This window comes from Hylaeus volcanicus, chromosome 8 (assembly GCF_026283585.1).
Source record: "Hylaeus volcanicus isolate JK05 chromosome 8, UHH_iyHylVolc1.0_haploid, whole genome shotgun sequence".
In the NCBI taxonomy this organism is placed as follows: Eukaryota; Metazoa; Arthropoda; class Insecta; order Hymenoptera; family Colletidae; genus Hylaeus; species Hylaeus volcanicus.
Window position 1 is genome coordinate 12087832 of NC_071983.1, and position 18644 is coordinate 12106475.

General features: G+C 34.4%; 1 protein-coding gene across 7 annotated transcripts in view; it reads right to left on the minus strand.

The window, feature by feature from the left end:
* LOC128881613 (heparan sulfate glucosamine 3-O-sulfotransferase 1) overlaps nucleotides 1-18644 on the minus strand; it is a 210376-nt gene that overhangs the window by 45808 nt on the left and 145924 nt on the right. The window contains exons 1-2 of one of the 7 annotated variants that reach the window (XR_008458118.1): nucleotides 3626-4081; nucleotides 3346-3445 (exon numbers count right to left, since the gene is read on the minus strand). The exons of 4 other annotated variants lie outside the window; for them this stretch is intronic. The gene's annotated coding sequence lies outside the window, so the exon portion shown is untranslated. Of the gene's footprint in view, nucleotides 1-3345; nucleotides 3446-3625; nucleotides 4082-7880; nucleotides 8520-18644 lie in introns of those variants that run through there. 2 more of the 7 variants (XR_008458117.1, XR_008458119.1) reach the window with 2 other exon arrangements.

An 18644-nucleotide genomic window follows, 5' to 3' on the forward strand; every position in this document is an offset into this window, starting at 1 on the left:
TTGATCCTCATTCGGTGGCTGTGTTTAAGATCGATTAATAAATCTTCATTGTCAATTTATTGGCAGTGGACGCGCGGTGTCCGTTTCCCGCCAGCCCTGTCAACGCTAACAATAACGAATGCCTCGACACGAAACCGGTAATGGCATTATTCCACGACGAGCATCGACGTTCGGGGGTTACAGAGACGCATTCACCTAGCGCCTGTCAGTATGCATAACCTATTTTTTCGCGTGCATCATCCTACGCTCTCACGTGCACCGAATAATAAAAGCCATCGGCTCCCGAGTGTGGTCTGAATCTTTTAGCCGACGTGGTTCGACGCGGTGTACATGTGGGATACGCGCTTCGTTTTCGTCGTCGGGTTGACTAACACACGGGCCAACGATGATTCTGTTAAAAAAGACCAGGTTGTTCAACATGTCCGATGCTACACAATTCTCTTTGGAAAATGGAAAGTATATAATGCGATGTTTGTCCTAATAGTTTGTGTTTTTGGCCATCTCACGAAAATCACGTATCCTATCTAGATTTATTACGAGATATTCGAAGTTTTTCATGGTTGAAAGTAACAAGCTTCCGGGCATGGATCGTATCCTTTGATGGATATGGTACTCCAATGTTTCAGGGGTTAAATAATACACTGATCTTGTGATATTGTGGTATTTTGGCATTGTTGTATTGTGATATTGTGGTATTTTGGCATTGTTGTATTGTGATATCGTGATATTGTAATATTGTACTATTGTGATGTTTGGTGGTATGGTATTGTGATATTTAGGTATCGTGGTTTTGTGATAGTGTAATGTATTATATTATCGTGATATTATGATAATGTGATAATGTAATATTATAATATTGGGATACTGTGGTATTTTAATAATGTAATGCATTATATTATCGTGATATTATTATAATGTGATATTGTAATATTGCAATGCTGTTGTATTATGATCGTGTAAAATATTATAATACACTAATTACTATATTTTACATTTATAAAAAGTGATATAAAATATATAGTGATATAGTAATATTGTGGCATTGTTGTATTGTGATATTGTTATTTTGTGATATTGCAGTAGTATGATATACTGGCATTGTGATATTGTAATAACGCAGTACGTATTGTGATATCAAAATTCTATGGTATTAAGGTAATATGATATTGCAATATTGCAAAAGTCTGCATATAAAAATCAATCTACCATACAACAAGCCACACCTAAGTTGATAGAAAAGCAAAAAAGAACTAAATTTATGAATTAAGATTCATAATTGAAATTTACGATTTAAAGTTCATAGAATGATTCTCATAGAAAATTAAAGAGCAGCAAAATATTGAACTTATGAACGTTAAATTGTGTACGTATTCGTGTTAAAGCTTTCATAGCGAGCTGAAGCCGTTACAGGAGCTATAGAAACGGATCCGATGGGATCGGAGCATGGCATAGGAGAGCAAAGGGTTAACCTTTGTCCTGTCGTTTGAACGAGAAGCACGAAAAGCTAGGTAACGACAATATAACCCGGTGCTTGGTTCGAACAGCTTTCCTCCGGGGCAACGTTAAAATTCTTACGAATTGCTTGGGTCGATAGAGAAAGCCAACCTGTCAAAAGCGTCTGTTACTCGTTTTTATCGGGATAGACGCTGCTTGGGGGTTCGTTACGTGATATTGTGAAGTGACAGGGGTATTTGTTATACGAGATATCGATACAGAGAGGAAATATAAGACATCAAAGAGCAAGTGAACCATGGGAAAGCTCCCGTGGAGAAATGAAAGTTTTAAATGCGAGACTCTTATTTTATGATCTCAATTTTCGTACGTAAAGGGTTTTCCAAAGCGGCCTATAGAATTTTGTTTTATAACAAAATGTAATTAGTATGGATCTGATGTTTTATTGCAACGAAACGTGAATTTATTCTGAAAAACAGTTATTTCCATTTGTCTATTATTAACAAATTCCCTGTATTGAAGATAGGTATAGCTAGTATACGAGTAATATCACGAGGTTATTGATATTGTATCTCGATGTAATTTTGTTATCTTTATTATGTTTCCATTATTATATCATTAATAATTTGATAAATAGTGAAGTTTGTATATTTAAATCAAAGATACTAAACAATGTGCCTTATCTTTCATTAATTAGCATGGTTTATAGATTTTCTATTATTAAAAGTTGTATAGATAGATGAATTTATAATGTCGTTTTTAAAGGAGGTTCTAGAACTTTGTTTTTTAATAAAACACAAATGGTATAAAATATATATACAATTTTTTTTAATTTAAATGAAAGTGTATACCGTTGCAATGGAACGTAAAAAAAAAATAATGACATTTGAATGCTCACCAGAAGTACGCTGACAGAAGCAATTTGTTATTAAAAAAAACAAACAAACAAATTTCCCAAGCTCCCTTTGAAAATGCTTTTATTTTCATTCGAACGTTTCGACTCTGGTTTGATTTTCAATACTATAAAATTTATAAACTGTTTCAACAGAAATAAAATATTTTAACGAAACATCGATTTAATCCAAAAACAGTTATTTTCATTACATTAGTACTAACAAATCCTTTTTATAAAAAGTTCAATATTTTTTAAACGGGACCAGATTAAACACATTCGAGCTCTATGCGGTCATTAATGTTGCATTTTCAGAAGTAAAGCGTTTTCCAAAAGGGAGCTTTAGTGTTTTGTTAATTTTAAATAAAAATACACATGATTACAATTGTGACGTGTGAGGCGGAGAAAGAGAATAAGCTCACGCGTCACAGCAATTTATCTTAAATAGATTTATATATATTTTACTTGCCTATCGGCAAGGTCAGGTCTTTGTCGTAGCAGTCCCGTACGGGCCCTGTCTCGTATGTGAATTTTTATTTCTACTTCTATTTCTATCAGGATTCGGTCGGCAGGAAATTATTAAAATAAATACAATATCGTTTTCTACTGAAAACACCACTACAGAATGTATTTGATAGACTATTTGGTGTTATTGATAAGACTGTAATATGATTTGAACAATTTAGATCTCAATATTGAACTTGAAATTATAATTTTGAACGCGTTAAGACCGTAAGTGAAATATACATTTGGTTATTGAAATATTATATACGCGCTTTCACTCTTGCTTCATCCGTACATTAATGAACATATAAAATTGTCGGAAGAAATATACATGTGAATATTCAGTAGAAAACAAAATCAATATAAAATACCTAGGATACCAATTTAGGCTTACCCCGGAAATGAAATATTTCATTTATTGATATCCCAGTGATCACAATCAGAGTGTTCATACATAATATATATATATATATATTGTATTAGAGGAAACAACTCACCAATAATTTTCTTTTGTATAACTAATCGTAATTCGAATGGTTCGAGGTAGTCTTCCTTCCTTCTTACAATGTAGCGATTTACTCGGAAAACCGTTGAAAACTGTTGAAAAGAGAAGCACACCACACGCGAAGATGATTTTAAGACGATTAGGAATTAATTAAACGCGAAACTCTAATAACGGAAATAACGAAAGGAAATAAAACTTAATAAATAAATTAAATATGAAGTTAATATATAAAACCGATTTAACGAACGACCCGAGTTTTGCCTACCGCTTACTTCGTATTACAATACTAATGGGTACGCACTCTACTCTTATACGGCTCGCTCGGACTTACTCGCGCTCACCGCGACTGTACGAGAAGAAGTGATGAGATGGGAGTGGGAGAACGTTCTAGAAGCTTTGGAGACAAAGGATCTTCGAACCACGTGATCGTCGCTAGTTCATAGAAAAAATCCTCGAAATTTCGCGACTCGGTACACGCGAGAATTTGGTGTTTACGAGTTGTACCTCGTCTCGCGTCTCGCGGCCACCAAGTGGCTCGGCTCGCGCGGCGACAACATTGCGCGAGGACGAAGCACGCGGCAATTTCATGCTATGGTTTCAATATACGAAGCGGAATAAACATTTAATTTTAACACGCAATATTTACGTGTCCTTCCAATGATAACCGTAACTGTAAACTCGAACGCGATGGTAATATTCGATGTGCTTATCTTTCCAACAATTACATATATATACGCCGCTGTTACATTACATGATTTTACGCATTTCATTCGTAACAAGCAACGCACTTATTATTTTACAATGATTTTTCCGCGACGCGGCGTTGCCAGCAGGGTGAAAGTGACGTGACGACGTTGATTTCAAGGAGGGAACGTGTATTCTTTCTGATAACGAATTTAGCAAACTACCATCAAAGGCTAGGTTTGTGTTCGATTAGAACGAAGTCAGGATGGTAAATCATCTCGAACACATTCCTGCCGACGAAATCAAGACAAATAAAAAAAATGAAAGTGTCGGCACGTAACACAATTAATTCCAAAGCCCCGTTTTGGAATACTTTTTATATTTAAATCAGAGATACTAACAATAGAACTATCAAGAACAATACATATCTGTTAAACACACTACTATTATTTTTATAATTAGTGGGAAGAGGCAATTTAATGTAATCAATATAATTAGATTTAATCCTATTGTAACAGCTGTCATTAAAATTAATTAAAGAAGATTAATCGTATTGTAACAAATTCTCATTAAAATTAGTAAGAAGAGTATCGTTCGTAATTGAGTAGCCCCCAAAAGAAGAGTAATACTATTTTAATAATTATCTAAAGCTAAAGCATTATTATAATATTAATAAGTGAATAATTATTATTAATTGACTTTCTTGATAGTAGCGCTAAATAATGACTTATTCTTACTTATAAACATAATTATAAGATATTTATTATTATCACAAATATCGTCAACCCTTTTGTTAACTTTATTCAGAATTATTCTTTGCATCCCAAGGTTACTCAAAGGTTATACTATCATTGAGGCAACGCAGTCTTATCGATTTCGCATAAATAGGAATATCAACTACACGTATACCGCGAAGAGATCAACTTTGAGGCCATTAAGGAGCATAACCTTGAACATCGTTGATAGCGAACGATTCAATCTTAGAATAAGCGACTAAATTCCTCAATCTAATTAACCGTCGTCTAAGGAAACGAAGATATTCAGAACGGTCAAGTTAAATGGAATCTCTTGTATATAGGCGAACTTTCTCCTTGGACAAAAATATAGAGTTCGAGGAGACGCGAAACGAACATCCCTCGTGAATATACATTCATACATTCATACGTAAATCCTTGGGGAAACTTTTCACGAATTGTAAGACCGGGATGCATATTTGAATGGAAACTCGGCAGATTCGGGAAACTCCAAAGCCAAAAGCAAAATAGAGACATATCGAGAAAAATGTTCGACAAATCCATGGATTTTGTAACATCCTAGAATGCTTTACGTGATCACCATTTTGTCAGTTCTCTTTTAATCCTTTTTTCAATCGTTCATACTATAAGTACATTCATAATTAATGCAACAAAATCACTTTCACTTAGAGGAATCACGTTAAAGTATTTGATCAGTTCTGCTTGGCGTGACGTAAAATAGTTTATGTAACTTGTAAAGAAATTAAATAGGATAGCTGAAAAGTTTAGAGAATCTTCTATATAAGAATTTCAAAAGTTTGTGTCAAGTATTTTAGCTGCAAAAAATTATGAAAATTGTCTTGAAACTGGTAAAAAAAAGAGTAACTACTTGGGAGTATTTTAAATGGTTATTTCTTGTGTAATGCTGCAATCGACCAAAAAATTCATCAGTTTTGATATTTGTTTTTAAACCTTATTTAATATTAATTTTTACACTTCTCACATCACTTAAAGTTTCATTACAAGATTCTAATTTATTATTAACGATGAATTTGAAGTTATTGTCAAGAAATGACTATGAAATACACTTTCACGATGCTAGATAAACAAAGTATCATATCCATTATTTATTTTGGAATTTATATAAAGTACTTCACTATTATATTATAGAAATGCTTTCTCGATACTCGTACAGACAGTCATATAGTGAAAAGTAAGTTTTGTCACGGGAAAACCATCACCGGAAAACGACCGAAGCAATTGCAATGAAAATTGGAACGTATACATAGTGCAGCCCAATTTAAAATCTAATCCACATGACGTCACAAAATTCTCACCAGCTGAGAGAGTTCCGGGAAGCATCAAATATAAAATGTACAATATCTCGCTTACCATTGCTTTTACAGAAAAAATGTATATATCTAAAGTTATTCTAAATTAAATTTACAAGACTTTCTGTTATGTATAGACTTTCAATAGAATTGATAATAACCGTGATATCGGCTCGGTGACGCTGTATACTTTTTATCTACATAAATATTTGTACCGCCGGAAATAGAATAAAGAATTTTTAATGAAAGGCTTTTATAACCAGTAAAAATAAACATTTTATATATTGTTTTATTAATGTTTTAATAGATATTATTTCTAATTATATTGCAAAAGATTTAAAATACGATGAGAATTAAATAAAACAGGAGAAAGTAAAGGCATACTTGAAAAATATTTCAAATAAATCAATTAAGTTTCTAGTAATTATGACACAGTTATCATTTTCGTTTAGACTATTGGTACACTATGTTTAGGCCGTCGTCGTGATACGAAAAAGATTCTAACGTGAATATTAAGAACAGGCCTGGGTTACAAAAGATAAGTAAAAAGTGAAGCACAGATTCAGAGACAAATCTTTGTCTTTGGCTTTCTTCCTTATTATTTTAAAAAATTTACATTCAGACAATATTTTCTACTTTGAATAACTAGTGTACACAGACGCGTAGAGGAGACAATTCTTTGAAAAGGGGAAGAGAATGGCGCGCAACAAAGTCCCGCGTATATCCAGGTAAATCGGGCGGGCCAATCGTGGCCCATTCTGTTCCGATGAAGCGCATCGTTTATACATGTCCTGTAGCTCAGCAATATCTGTTCGATATCGAGCTCACCGAAGGGTTGCGATCCTCGATGAAAGGTACCACCTTGCGCGTGCCAATACTCGATTCTTCTTGTTCGGATCTTTAGAAAAGGGAACACGATAGAAAGGAATAAGGTAAATATTCAGGAGCCGATGCACAGAGGGATATTCAGCCTCAAAAGCTGGCCATAAGTGAATATTCTAGAATTTGGATTTTTCAAAATATCTTTGTTGCTTCGTATAGTATAATCTACCACGAACAAAAAAACAGTCATGTTATTCGACTGTTCTATCCTAAACATTTGTTACGCGATCCCAAAAACCAGAAGTTTGTATTGCTTTCAGTCGTGCGTATATGCGTTTGTGACAAAAAGTGTTGTATTTTTACTTTGTAATGAAGTTTATGAAATTCCTATTGTGAGTTATTCAGAACACGGTATGTATATGCATTTCTAACATTATTACTAAAAAACGATATTGAATAATAGTAATTATAAAACGTCAAATAAATAAGAGAAAAAACACATGATCTTTGTTATTTTCATTGCACAATTTTAATGTTTTAGTATGCTTCTAAGCATTTTGACCGTACGTCTTGGCGACTCAAATTAAAGACAATTTCTCGCAGAAGAAGGCTATTAAAGAATTTTTTGTGGAACCTTACGGATGCAGGTTTTATGCTATTTTTAGTGGAACATGTACCATTTCATAAAGAATGGGAAATAAAGATTAATGCAATTCTTTCTCTCCTAGTTTCACGAATTATTTTCTCGATAGATTCAACGAGCCTTCGGTTGTTGTTCGCCCTTCCCCTTCTCTACTTTGAGAGGCACTAGCGAGCGAATCACCCTATATAAATAAGTATACACGATGCAGTATTACATTAAACACACTATATATCATAAATAATTTAATATTATCATTACAAATACATTATAAATTATGTACTATTTAATACAATTCTATATTTTCATACAGCTAATCATTTCTGTTATCATAATTATCTGTATCACTTCACGGTGTTACTAATAAAAATTGAATTGTTTCGTTTTTTCTGAAATTTAACCCAAGTTGTTTTATTGTTACAAAATCAGGAAATGGTCTCACAACTGAGATATAAACGTCCTAAGGGTATTAAGCTTGCAACAAAAGCTGCAAATTTATCTTTTGCTTTATTCATGACAAGTCCCACAGTGTCAATATGCAGAGACTAAACCGAATTGTTCCAAGATAAAACTCGATCCTGAAAACTTGTCCAAGCTGAAGGAGCTTCCTTTGATTCAACATTCGAGGGTGTTAATAGCTATGGCAACGACACCAACGAAAGGGGATGTAATAAACGTGGCTTTGAAGGATTTTGAAGATTTTTTTAATGGAAATGGAAAAATGAGCGTCACATTTCTCTGAAAAAAGTGGCACTCTCGAGAAACGACGTTTCATTAATTCATACGTACCATGTTTGCCTACCATGCAAATAAGGGACCCCAAAGTGAAGCGCCTGAATGTATTCCGAAAGATCATTATTCAAGAGTGTAATACCTTGAACAAGGTGCATTTAATTAATGCATATGCGCCACAGTTCGGTCGAACTTCAGCCTGTAGAGGCGTAATTCCAAAACTCTGAAGGAAGAAGTTCATAAATTCCATGGGCTTCTAAATTTTGCATTAAATAGATAACAAACATTTCACATTTAATAATATTGTTCCAGCAAAATGATATTCGAACATTTATTTTAAACATTAATCGTACCAGTAATTAATTATAAATTGACCGAAGATTTTATGCGAAATAAAATATTACTACAATTGTAATTCATTCATGAAATATATTCTACATATACTTTGCATATGTAGAATATATAAACGTATGTCATAAATGCATAAAATTTGCAGTTTAGTTATAAACAATCTTATATATTCATGTAAATGTTAAACCAGGGTTGGAGAGTTTAAAGTACTGAGAAATTTATTAATCAATTTCGATTTTCTTCTTTATTAGAATTTATTTCGGTGAAGTATTATTTCCCAGGTGCTAAACGTGATCTTTTAACAAATAGATAAGGTTTTACAAGTGTTGGCTTTATTACGGAAGATAGAGAAAATGTCAGTAAAAAATATTCTGAAAATTTTTTTTAAATGCAATATACAGGGTGTTCGGAGCCTGGTGGTACGAACGAAAAGGGGGTGATTTTACATGAAAAAATAAGTCGAAAATATGGAATACAAATTTTTCACGTGAAGCTTTGTTTTCGAGAGAATCGACTTTGAATTTTCGCCAGATGCGGGTGCACTTGATCATCCCCCGTTATAACGGATCTCGCTGCAGATCATTGTCTACTAGTATACTTGATGATTAATCTGTTGGAAGAACAACTTTGTGGGCTACTGAACATCGAATATACAGATAAATTATCATACAGTGGGCATTGCGTGTGTGTCTTTTGTTTTCTGTCTTCGCTTGCTCTGTGGAGCTTGTGTGTGTGTGTCTGTGACTACCATAAGTCACGTTGTACTCTTGTAACTGAAATAAAACCTTTATAGTGTATTCACCTCGGAGCTGCATCCCATTGTCGGCCTGTTCTCATTTCTTCCTGGCTACTGGTTTCTAACATAAACTACAGTCCCAAACGATTAAATGTAAGAGCATAGAATCTAATATTTTGGCTCGAAAAATTATCCACCTCCTCCAAATATTTACCACCGGTAGGTAAACATACCGCGCATCCAAAAATGCATCTCGCTGAATCCGTTATAAAAGGCTGCGCTGCTTTCGCCCCAATTCGCGATGCTGCCCTCCTGACCGACTCGCCCCGCGATTTTCGCCGAAGACAATTCTTTTCACGTATTCAACCCCCTCCCCACCCCTTGGCAAATATTTTATTCATTCCTCGGTGTCCTCGCCCGCACACTATCGACGAATATCTGAATTCCAAGGAGCGCGGGGATACCTGTACGAAATTTTAATTAAACATCTCTGCTCGTCTCGCGCGTCTCTCGCGGAAGGACGTCGGCGTCGTCGGCGTTGTCGGCGTCTGGGCGCCAGGGGCGGTTGTTTGCGCGCGCATCCCTTGCTCCCAGTGCCTTGCACTCTCCGCCTGTGACGCGTTCATTAATCGTTTGCGTAGAGGAGAATCGAGCTGTGCACGTGGAAAGTGGTGGTCCACAGGGCGGTCGCACGGTCACCGAGTCGCCCTTCCGCAAATTTTTACTGGATCGTTCGCTATTACTGATAGGGTATCAGAAAGTGGCTGAAGGGATTACCCGTTCCGTAACTCAAACGAAAGTATGTCTTCCTTTCTAAACGCCATAATACGTATATTATCGTTGATATTTTATAAATTTCTGCATTCACGCGCATTTTCGTACATATTCCCATATTTTCATTTGCAATAAATGCGTATAACCTTCCCTTCATTAACCGGGCTTGGGTTAGGGTTCAGCAGCGGTTCGGACTTGTATCGGGATCCATCCATCTAAACCATAGTTACGTGTACGCGTACTCGCTGAATATTCAAAATCGATTTTCTCGAGAACGAAACCTCGAATGAAACAATTTTATTCCTTATTTTCGATTTGTTTTTTCCTGCAGAATCATCCTCTTCTCGGTTGTACCACCGATGCCGGGACACTCTGTATAACCTCAAATATATAAAATACATATAAATATGTAACTCCCGCACGAGACGGCCCTGGATGTTGGACTCGACGGGGTGGAAAGGAGAGAGGGTGGACGTGGGGGTGAGAGGTACGAGAGAGGGGAGAACGTAGTAGTAGTAACGATAGTATCGTGCAAGGGGTGGCTCTCGACATGGTCGACGCCAGCGAAGGGGTAGGAAACGGGTAACCCCGGCCGTAGTATCGCGCATGCGTGCTGCTCATCTACGGCCACTGAGTCAAGGTCCCGTCGCGCTGACAATCGACCTGACCTCGCTTTTCTCCTTAAAACCAGCGCAAACATCGACACATGCACGCGAGAACACGGCCAATGCGTGCGCCACTCGTGCATGTGCGGTCTGCGCACGCCAACGGACCTACCAGACTGGGAATTGTGTCCTGGCTTCGGTCTGCCGTTTCCCCGTATCGTTTCTACGAGGACAACGGTTTACGACGTCAAGGAAAGTCGCTGAATGGTGCTAGGAATAACACTAGGATTGCTTCGTTTCAGCTGCTTTAAGAGGGTGTTCTGGTTTGAACGACTTGAGGGATATAGGTTAGACTATGCTAGTCTAACGGTCGAAAAAGTAGACGATCTTTGGAATTTTTTTGTACGAGTAGCTACTATGCTACGAATTGTTTCAAAGCTATGGGTTCCTGTTAATTAACGTTAAAATAGTAAGCTGAATTTTTTTCAAGTAAAAATCATGTTTTGCTAGAGAGTTGTAGCGTGATTGCGAGAGATCGTTTAAAAACATTGCTATTCTTGGTTGGCATGATATAAACAATTAACAGTTCTTCTGACAAAAAAATATCAAAGATATTCCTGATCTATATGAATATGGTTATCACCTGAACTACATAGGATAATTTACAAATATTTAAAAATAACAAAATGACAGGAATATAAAGGACGATTATTCCTTTCAAATTAAAACTTTAATTTTTATATCAAGACAGTACTGTTTTCTTGGCTGACAAAATTCGAATTTTCCATGTATCGAAAATATCGCAGTCCCAGCGAAAATTACACACCTATCGAACATATCTAGACACTATTTTATACCTCGTAAGACGGTTTTTTATACGTACGTTGACATGGACACTGTTCTGTTGTCATGTATACATATACTTGTCGATGTATACAGAGTACATATTTGAATTTCACTTATAGACTTGTTAAACTTCCTGCTTATAGGCAGTCTCTAGAACTTGAATAGGATCGGTTTTCCTTACCGTGTGAACAATATTGTTGGCCCATACCGTCTTATATTATTTGTCTATTTCAAATAATTTCTTTTTTTAAATGTCAAGTGAAGCACTTTTACTTGAAACTTACTCCAATTAATTATTCAAATATTTTATCGCGGAATTTTCTTTTCTATTATTAGCTTCATTCTTCTTAATTTTATCAAAAATATAATAACACAAGTTTTCCCTTTGCACGTAGGAGGAAATACAAAATTTAGTCTCGCGACATTGCATAGCTTATTTATTTACCATAATACATTCCACCATCACTTTTTAGTATTTTAATTTTTAAACAATTTTGGTTAACAAGTTTTACTTCTTTGACCAAAAGACACGTGACTATGAATCCACGGACCTGTAAATTATGTATGATATTTCAAGTCTTGAAGAGAAATTGAGTTCCCTACGCTACTGTCAATAGTAATATCGTGCATATGTCAGACACACGTCAAGCGACTGTAAATGCTATGTCTTCACTACTGGAAGCCGATTTTCTTGACTAATTATGGACAAAGGAACTTCTGAAAAATACAATTCCAACCAGATCTCGTGTTTCCCTAAATTATACTTAACATTAGTTGAATAAGAGTAAATTTAATTGAGGGTACTTTTTTTCAAGTGTACTATTCAGAGATAAATATATGAATTTGATAAATGAACTTGGACATGAAATGACTGAGTAGATGCAATTAATTGTTTAATCGTTTTATTCACTAATGCCTAATTTTAACTAATTTATTTATGACTGACACCTTGTGCTTTATCAAACTGGTTTTATATTATATTCTTTTTCTGAGGAGAACCAGAATGAAATAATTGAAATTGGTAATAAAATGAAGTCACTTAAGTTTTTATATTCACAATTTAAATTCAATTTGGACAATATGTGTAAATAAAAACATAAACAAAACACCATGTAATTTCAACTTCTACATAAAAAGGGATAAGTTTAAGAAAAAAACAGTAAATATCGTGGAAACAGGCCACGTAAAGGTAGCCTTTAATCGCATGATCGCCTCATGAAGAATACAGATCAACCTACTTGTGGAACATGCAAGGCTCAACTTACAGTTGAATACGTGCTAATTGATTGTTAAAAATACGAAGGGTAGAAATCGATTCTAAGATCAAACTCAAACACGAAGGAATTATTTATCATACCGAAAGGTAATCAGAAAGTCATTAGATTCCTGGGAAATGCGAAACAACCAAGTAAACACTTCTATAATCAATTTATATTACTATACAAAGCTATTAATTAAGAATTAGAAATCATCTGTTATCTACAATTATAGTCGATAGAAAAGGAAATATATCTATATTAAATAATATTACAAGTTACACTTTCTTTCCATTTACTGTTGATATTATTGTGACCGAAGAAATCTATTTGATACGTTTAAAAAGTTGAATCGACGTGCGTTTAAAATTCAACAAGTTAAAATGCCGCAATTACGCACAGAGGTAAGGAAGAAAAGTTGGAAGTAAAGTAGAAAATGTATACACCGAAGGAACGAGAGACTCTTATCGATAGAAACTCGCTCAATAATTACCCGAGATTCTACTTGTTCGACCTAGTCGATATTCGATTAACTACTAACCGTCACGACTTGCCCGCAGGGATGCCTACATTGTTCAGTTTCCGTATCCACTCGAATCGACCCCATAGCTGGGGTTGAAAGGGTTCCAAAAATAACTGTTTCAAATAGTTATACACATCGGCTCAACGCATACGAGTTCTGAAACGGTTCTTTGTGTATCGCATCGATATGTTTCAAGAAATACATGGATTGTCTAGAATTTGTCGATCGTTTGAGTACCACTAATAAATTAACAGTACTGTCATTGTCGTTCTCATTAACCTTGACATTGGCATTGCTATTCCCATTCCCCTTGTAAGAATGTATACAAGCACGTACATACATACACATACACACATCCAGTTACTGTACGTATCGGTATAATTGGTTCGCAAGTTAATCATACATTATTCATTCCAGTTTAAGATTGTACATCTCGATATACAGTGTAATAAGAATTCGTACAGGAACCAATTGAAAGTAAAACTTCATATATTAATTTTATTAATAAATTTTAGGGAAAGAAATAATTAACCAACATTCCTACATATTTTTAGAGTAGATTTTTCGTAAATCAAAGTTTATTACTTTTAATGTTAATCTCTTATTTCTATTCTTATCAGTTTCTATTTTAAATTGGTTGCTGTACGAATATTTCTTACACTGACTGTACCAGTACCTAAGTTGCGTTATTCAAATAGTCTCCAAGTTGTGTTATACAAACAGTATTTAAGTCGCGTTATATATCTATTAAAGTTTAAGATTCAAAATTTCGACATATTAGCTCATAAGTATACTATCGTTGAATTCCAATGTATCGTCACTTAACTTACGCAAATAAATCGAAATTAAACCAAGAATATGTTTCATTCTCGGCGACGAACTCGGTACCGCATCTGGCTGTGGGATTTGATTCACAGAAAACCTTATCTGCCGTATTCAAAGTACAATTCGATTTTAACTAAAATCCAACAATATATGCCAAAATTTGGAATCTTAAATTATAATATATATTGTATAATTTACTTTAAATATAATACTATTTGAATAACGCAAATTAGATACTCAGATAATTTATTACTAGTGTATAGAAATATGCCATTTTAAACTTGTAATAATTAAATCGTTAGTTAGCGATGGTCTAAGACTACTAAAAGCGATTAATAACGGGCCATTGTGGAAAAACGCCAATTGGACGAAACCGATGAATATTTAAGTGAAAACGTATGTTGCATTCACTCAAGCCCACAATTACGCCGTATATTTGCATCTTTACTGCTGTTTAATTACTTTCGCGGGGTCTAACAGAAAAAGTAGGTACCCGGCAGTGGGAAGAGCGCGGAGTTTCTATCCGAAACCGAGTAAATAATATAAATATTCATTGTTGGTAAAGAGAACGAAATCGTGGACATCGCGGCGAGTCCGTTTCCAGTAAATTCATTGGCTGGACTACGTCTGAAAGGCCACATTTATGAATTTATGAATATCGTTAAAGCCCGGTACACCCGCCGAACTGCCCTTTTGCGCTTAGGTCAGGTCAAGAGTTCGCGCTTCCTTCTTTATGGCGAACCTAGTGGCGTTGCCGTAATTACGGTGAAATTATAGTTTTAAGCAAGGTGAGCTAACACGGCTGGTGTTACACCTTCGTTGAGCTCTACTTAACGTCGCGAGGCTACTTGTCTGTTGTTTGTTAAGGTATTCCAGTCTACGTGGAAAGTAGGGCATTTTTAGAATTTTATAAAAGGAAAACTGTTTAACATCTCCAGACCTTGCGCGTCAATACACGCATACGATACGTGCGTGTACAAGATCATTTCTTCTTAATCTTAATATAAAATAAAGTATTTATTGGAATAAAAGTCACTTAAATACAGTCGATCAACTTGAATAGCAAGATTAAAGTCATACATTTTAAGCAAGTGCTCTTTAAACACTGGTAATAAAATTAATTTACGTTTGAGTAATTGTCAGCCTACTTTGCACTATCTTTTAATTTCTTTTATTTTTAGTTTTAATTACACTAGTTTACAACCAAAATGTACATTCGATACCACTATATTTTTCTTATGTATTTTGGGCCGCGAACCTGTAAAATCGCATTGAAATTTTTTTTTATGGATAGGCTTTCCAGATATGCGATTGTTAATTTTTAAAAAATTTTTTCTGACATAGCTTCATATTTTAGGCCATACCTCTAGTTCGGAACGTCCGATTGGGTCGCGCAAGATATCATATTAAAGGTAATCAAATCTCCAACAATTACTTTTAACATTATTTTTCGATCGGTTTAGTAGTTTAAGTGTTATAGCCAAAAATATATGAGACACGTCGATTTTTTAGTCTAAAATGAAACGCGAAAATTTACTCTATTGCCATGCAAAAATAGAAACTGTCAAATTATGTCCAGTTTCATATTGTTTCCGCATAGATCGTATTTTTATGAAGAAACCAAGCTTCTGGCGAAGAAAATCTATGAATAAATACCGGAGTTATGAGCATTTGAGTAAAGGTACAAAAATTTCAATCTTACTCTGTTTTTGTATTTTTCTCCTATTTATATAGAAAACGTTTATTTAATTCACTTCGTTCACTTTTATTATTGGATTTCAATATTATTTAAAAAGATTAAAAATAATTTTGACCCTTGCTCTGTCTTCTGTTCTTCTTTGGGCCTGTTTCTCTGATGAGGAACCAAATATAGTTTCCCAACATTCTTTGATTCCAAAATAAAAATAAAAAAGATCGGAAAACAGAAAACCTTTTTATTTTGTAAACTAGTGTTATTACTATACGTCTATATGAAAATATACACATAATTTTAATACAACTTATTGTTAGTACCTATTACAGAAGTATAGGAGAGATAAACTTTTTATCCTTGTACTGGAACGCTATGAAACAGTATTACTTACACGGAGAGGAGGTAGTTTTACAAATTCCGATGACCATAAAGAAATGAAGTGACGATATTAAGAAAGAGAAGAGGCAAATTGTAGTGACGGTAGCCTTACGTTGGCAATTAAGAATTAAGGCTCATGAGCGCTGCTAAGTTCAAAGTTCAAAGTGGTGGGTAAACTATTGAACGTCATAAGTTTCGAAAATCCGTCATTTTTCGACGAAGGTCTCTACTTTGCGGAAAATTAACTGCTTGTCGAACTTTACGACGGTCTCGTGAGCGCATGAATAATATAACAACGAGCATAGCCATCCAGTGCCGCGTAATTACGATAATATTACGCGATAATTAACTCCGCTGTAATATTCATTCACACACCGAAATGTAATTGTAATGCATTTCAATCAATAAGGAAACAAATACGGCTCGTAGTAGCCTTATAATGTTCAATTTACAACGTTAATGTAATTTCAGCTGGGTTCAGATAAATTTCTAGTTTCGAGTGCACTGGTAAAATTTGTCGTCGGAAAATTTAAGTAATATTCGCTTTATTATGCAATCTAACAACGTAAACACTACGCACAATATTATAAACTTCAATGTATGTCAGATACGTTTATTTTGAGTTTAAAGTGTGTAAAAAAAAAAAACAACGTAAAATTTTATCGTTTCGTTAATTAAATAATCTAAGTAATATTGATTCGTTGGACATTACGTTTCTCGATTTACGCGTTTTTGGATACTGTACAAAATTGTTCGTTTTTCTTTTCATGAAACCTTTTATTTTAAAAATGATTTCGTGATACGGAAAAAAAATGTTTGACTGTGCGTTCAGACCATGTAAAACCACGATTTCGATGCAAATATAAGCGTGCATTCTATAGAAATTTTAAATGCAGCCAGTTATTCACTGTCTGTGAACATTTTTTTCATAAATGTTATTTCCAAGAGAAAAAATAAAACGTCGTTTTAAACGAATAATAGAACCTGGCAATTTTATAGTCGCCATTTCAACAATTCTATTTCAATTAATTTTTCCACAGATTCAGCCTGGAATTTGAGGTTTATAAAATAACATGTTCAAGAAAATTTCAAAGTATTAACAATTCTTTGCATATCTTTAAAATGCCGTACTTATATTATATTATAAAACTTTTATATTATATATTTTTTATACAACATTATGTATTATACATTATAGTTACATCGCTACTAAATATTCCTCTTAGAGTTTAGGATACAAATAAACTGTGTGAGAAAGTAAAAATCAGGAGGTGTATTCATTTCGTTAAAATTATTTTTCAAAGAAGGCTTTATTTTGGATCAACTGGCTGTCTAATTCCCTTTAAAGGTGTCTATTTCGACCAAGTGTATAAATCGAGCCTGATCCCAGACTAATCTGATTGAAAGTCACTGGAAACTGACGAAGCCTGACTGCTCCTTCAACAAAGTGAAGCCCGAGAGTTTCTGCTCTCACCGTAGAATTGTCTTGGAAGCCTGATTGCTTCTAAGCCTGATTAAACTGATTGATCAACTGGAAGTTCGACTACTTTCGGTGCGATGGCCTAATTGCCACAGTCTATTGTCCTGAACATGGAAACTTAATCGCTAAACTCTATTATCATTGGCTCGAAGAAGCAATAAAGTTTGGAGAAATAGAAGTTTTCGCCTATAATGTATTATAACTTATTATAATTATATTAGAAGATATATCGTTATTACATTTTTTATAATTTATTATAATATATTATAATTTCTTCAATTTTTGAAGATTCCTATTTCTGTTGTTCTAAATGATAATCACATTAACGCAGAACAAGAACCATTGTGGTTTTACCGTTTATAAATTCTAAGGATGAATTCGATTTCTTATGGAATTCTCCAAGTTACTCGAATGAGGATTTTCATCAAACAATTCAAGTATTTATGTCCTCTTTATTGTTCTGTCTCACCAAACGATAACAAAGAGTCACAAAAATGAAAACTGCCAAGTGTTTAGCGTTTAGCGACATTATTATTTACCCAATAACAACAAGTTTCGAGTTTTGCAAAATGTCGTAGTGTTCTAACCTCTTAAATAATTATCGTGTATGTCCTCGCCAACGAATGGACAGTTTAAAATGTAAAATGGAAGGCGAGTTCTCGGCAAACGATAACAAAAAATTCATAAAAAATGGGAAGTACCAAATATTTAGCGTTTAAATCCTCCATTATTTCTGCAACAAGAAATTTCGATTTTTAAAAAATATCGTAGTGTCCCAACCACCGAAACAATTATATGTAATCGCTTATCGGATTTATTCTAACGAACAGACAATTTAAAATGGAAGGTGAGTTGCCACAGTCGCGCGAGAATCCGATTAC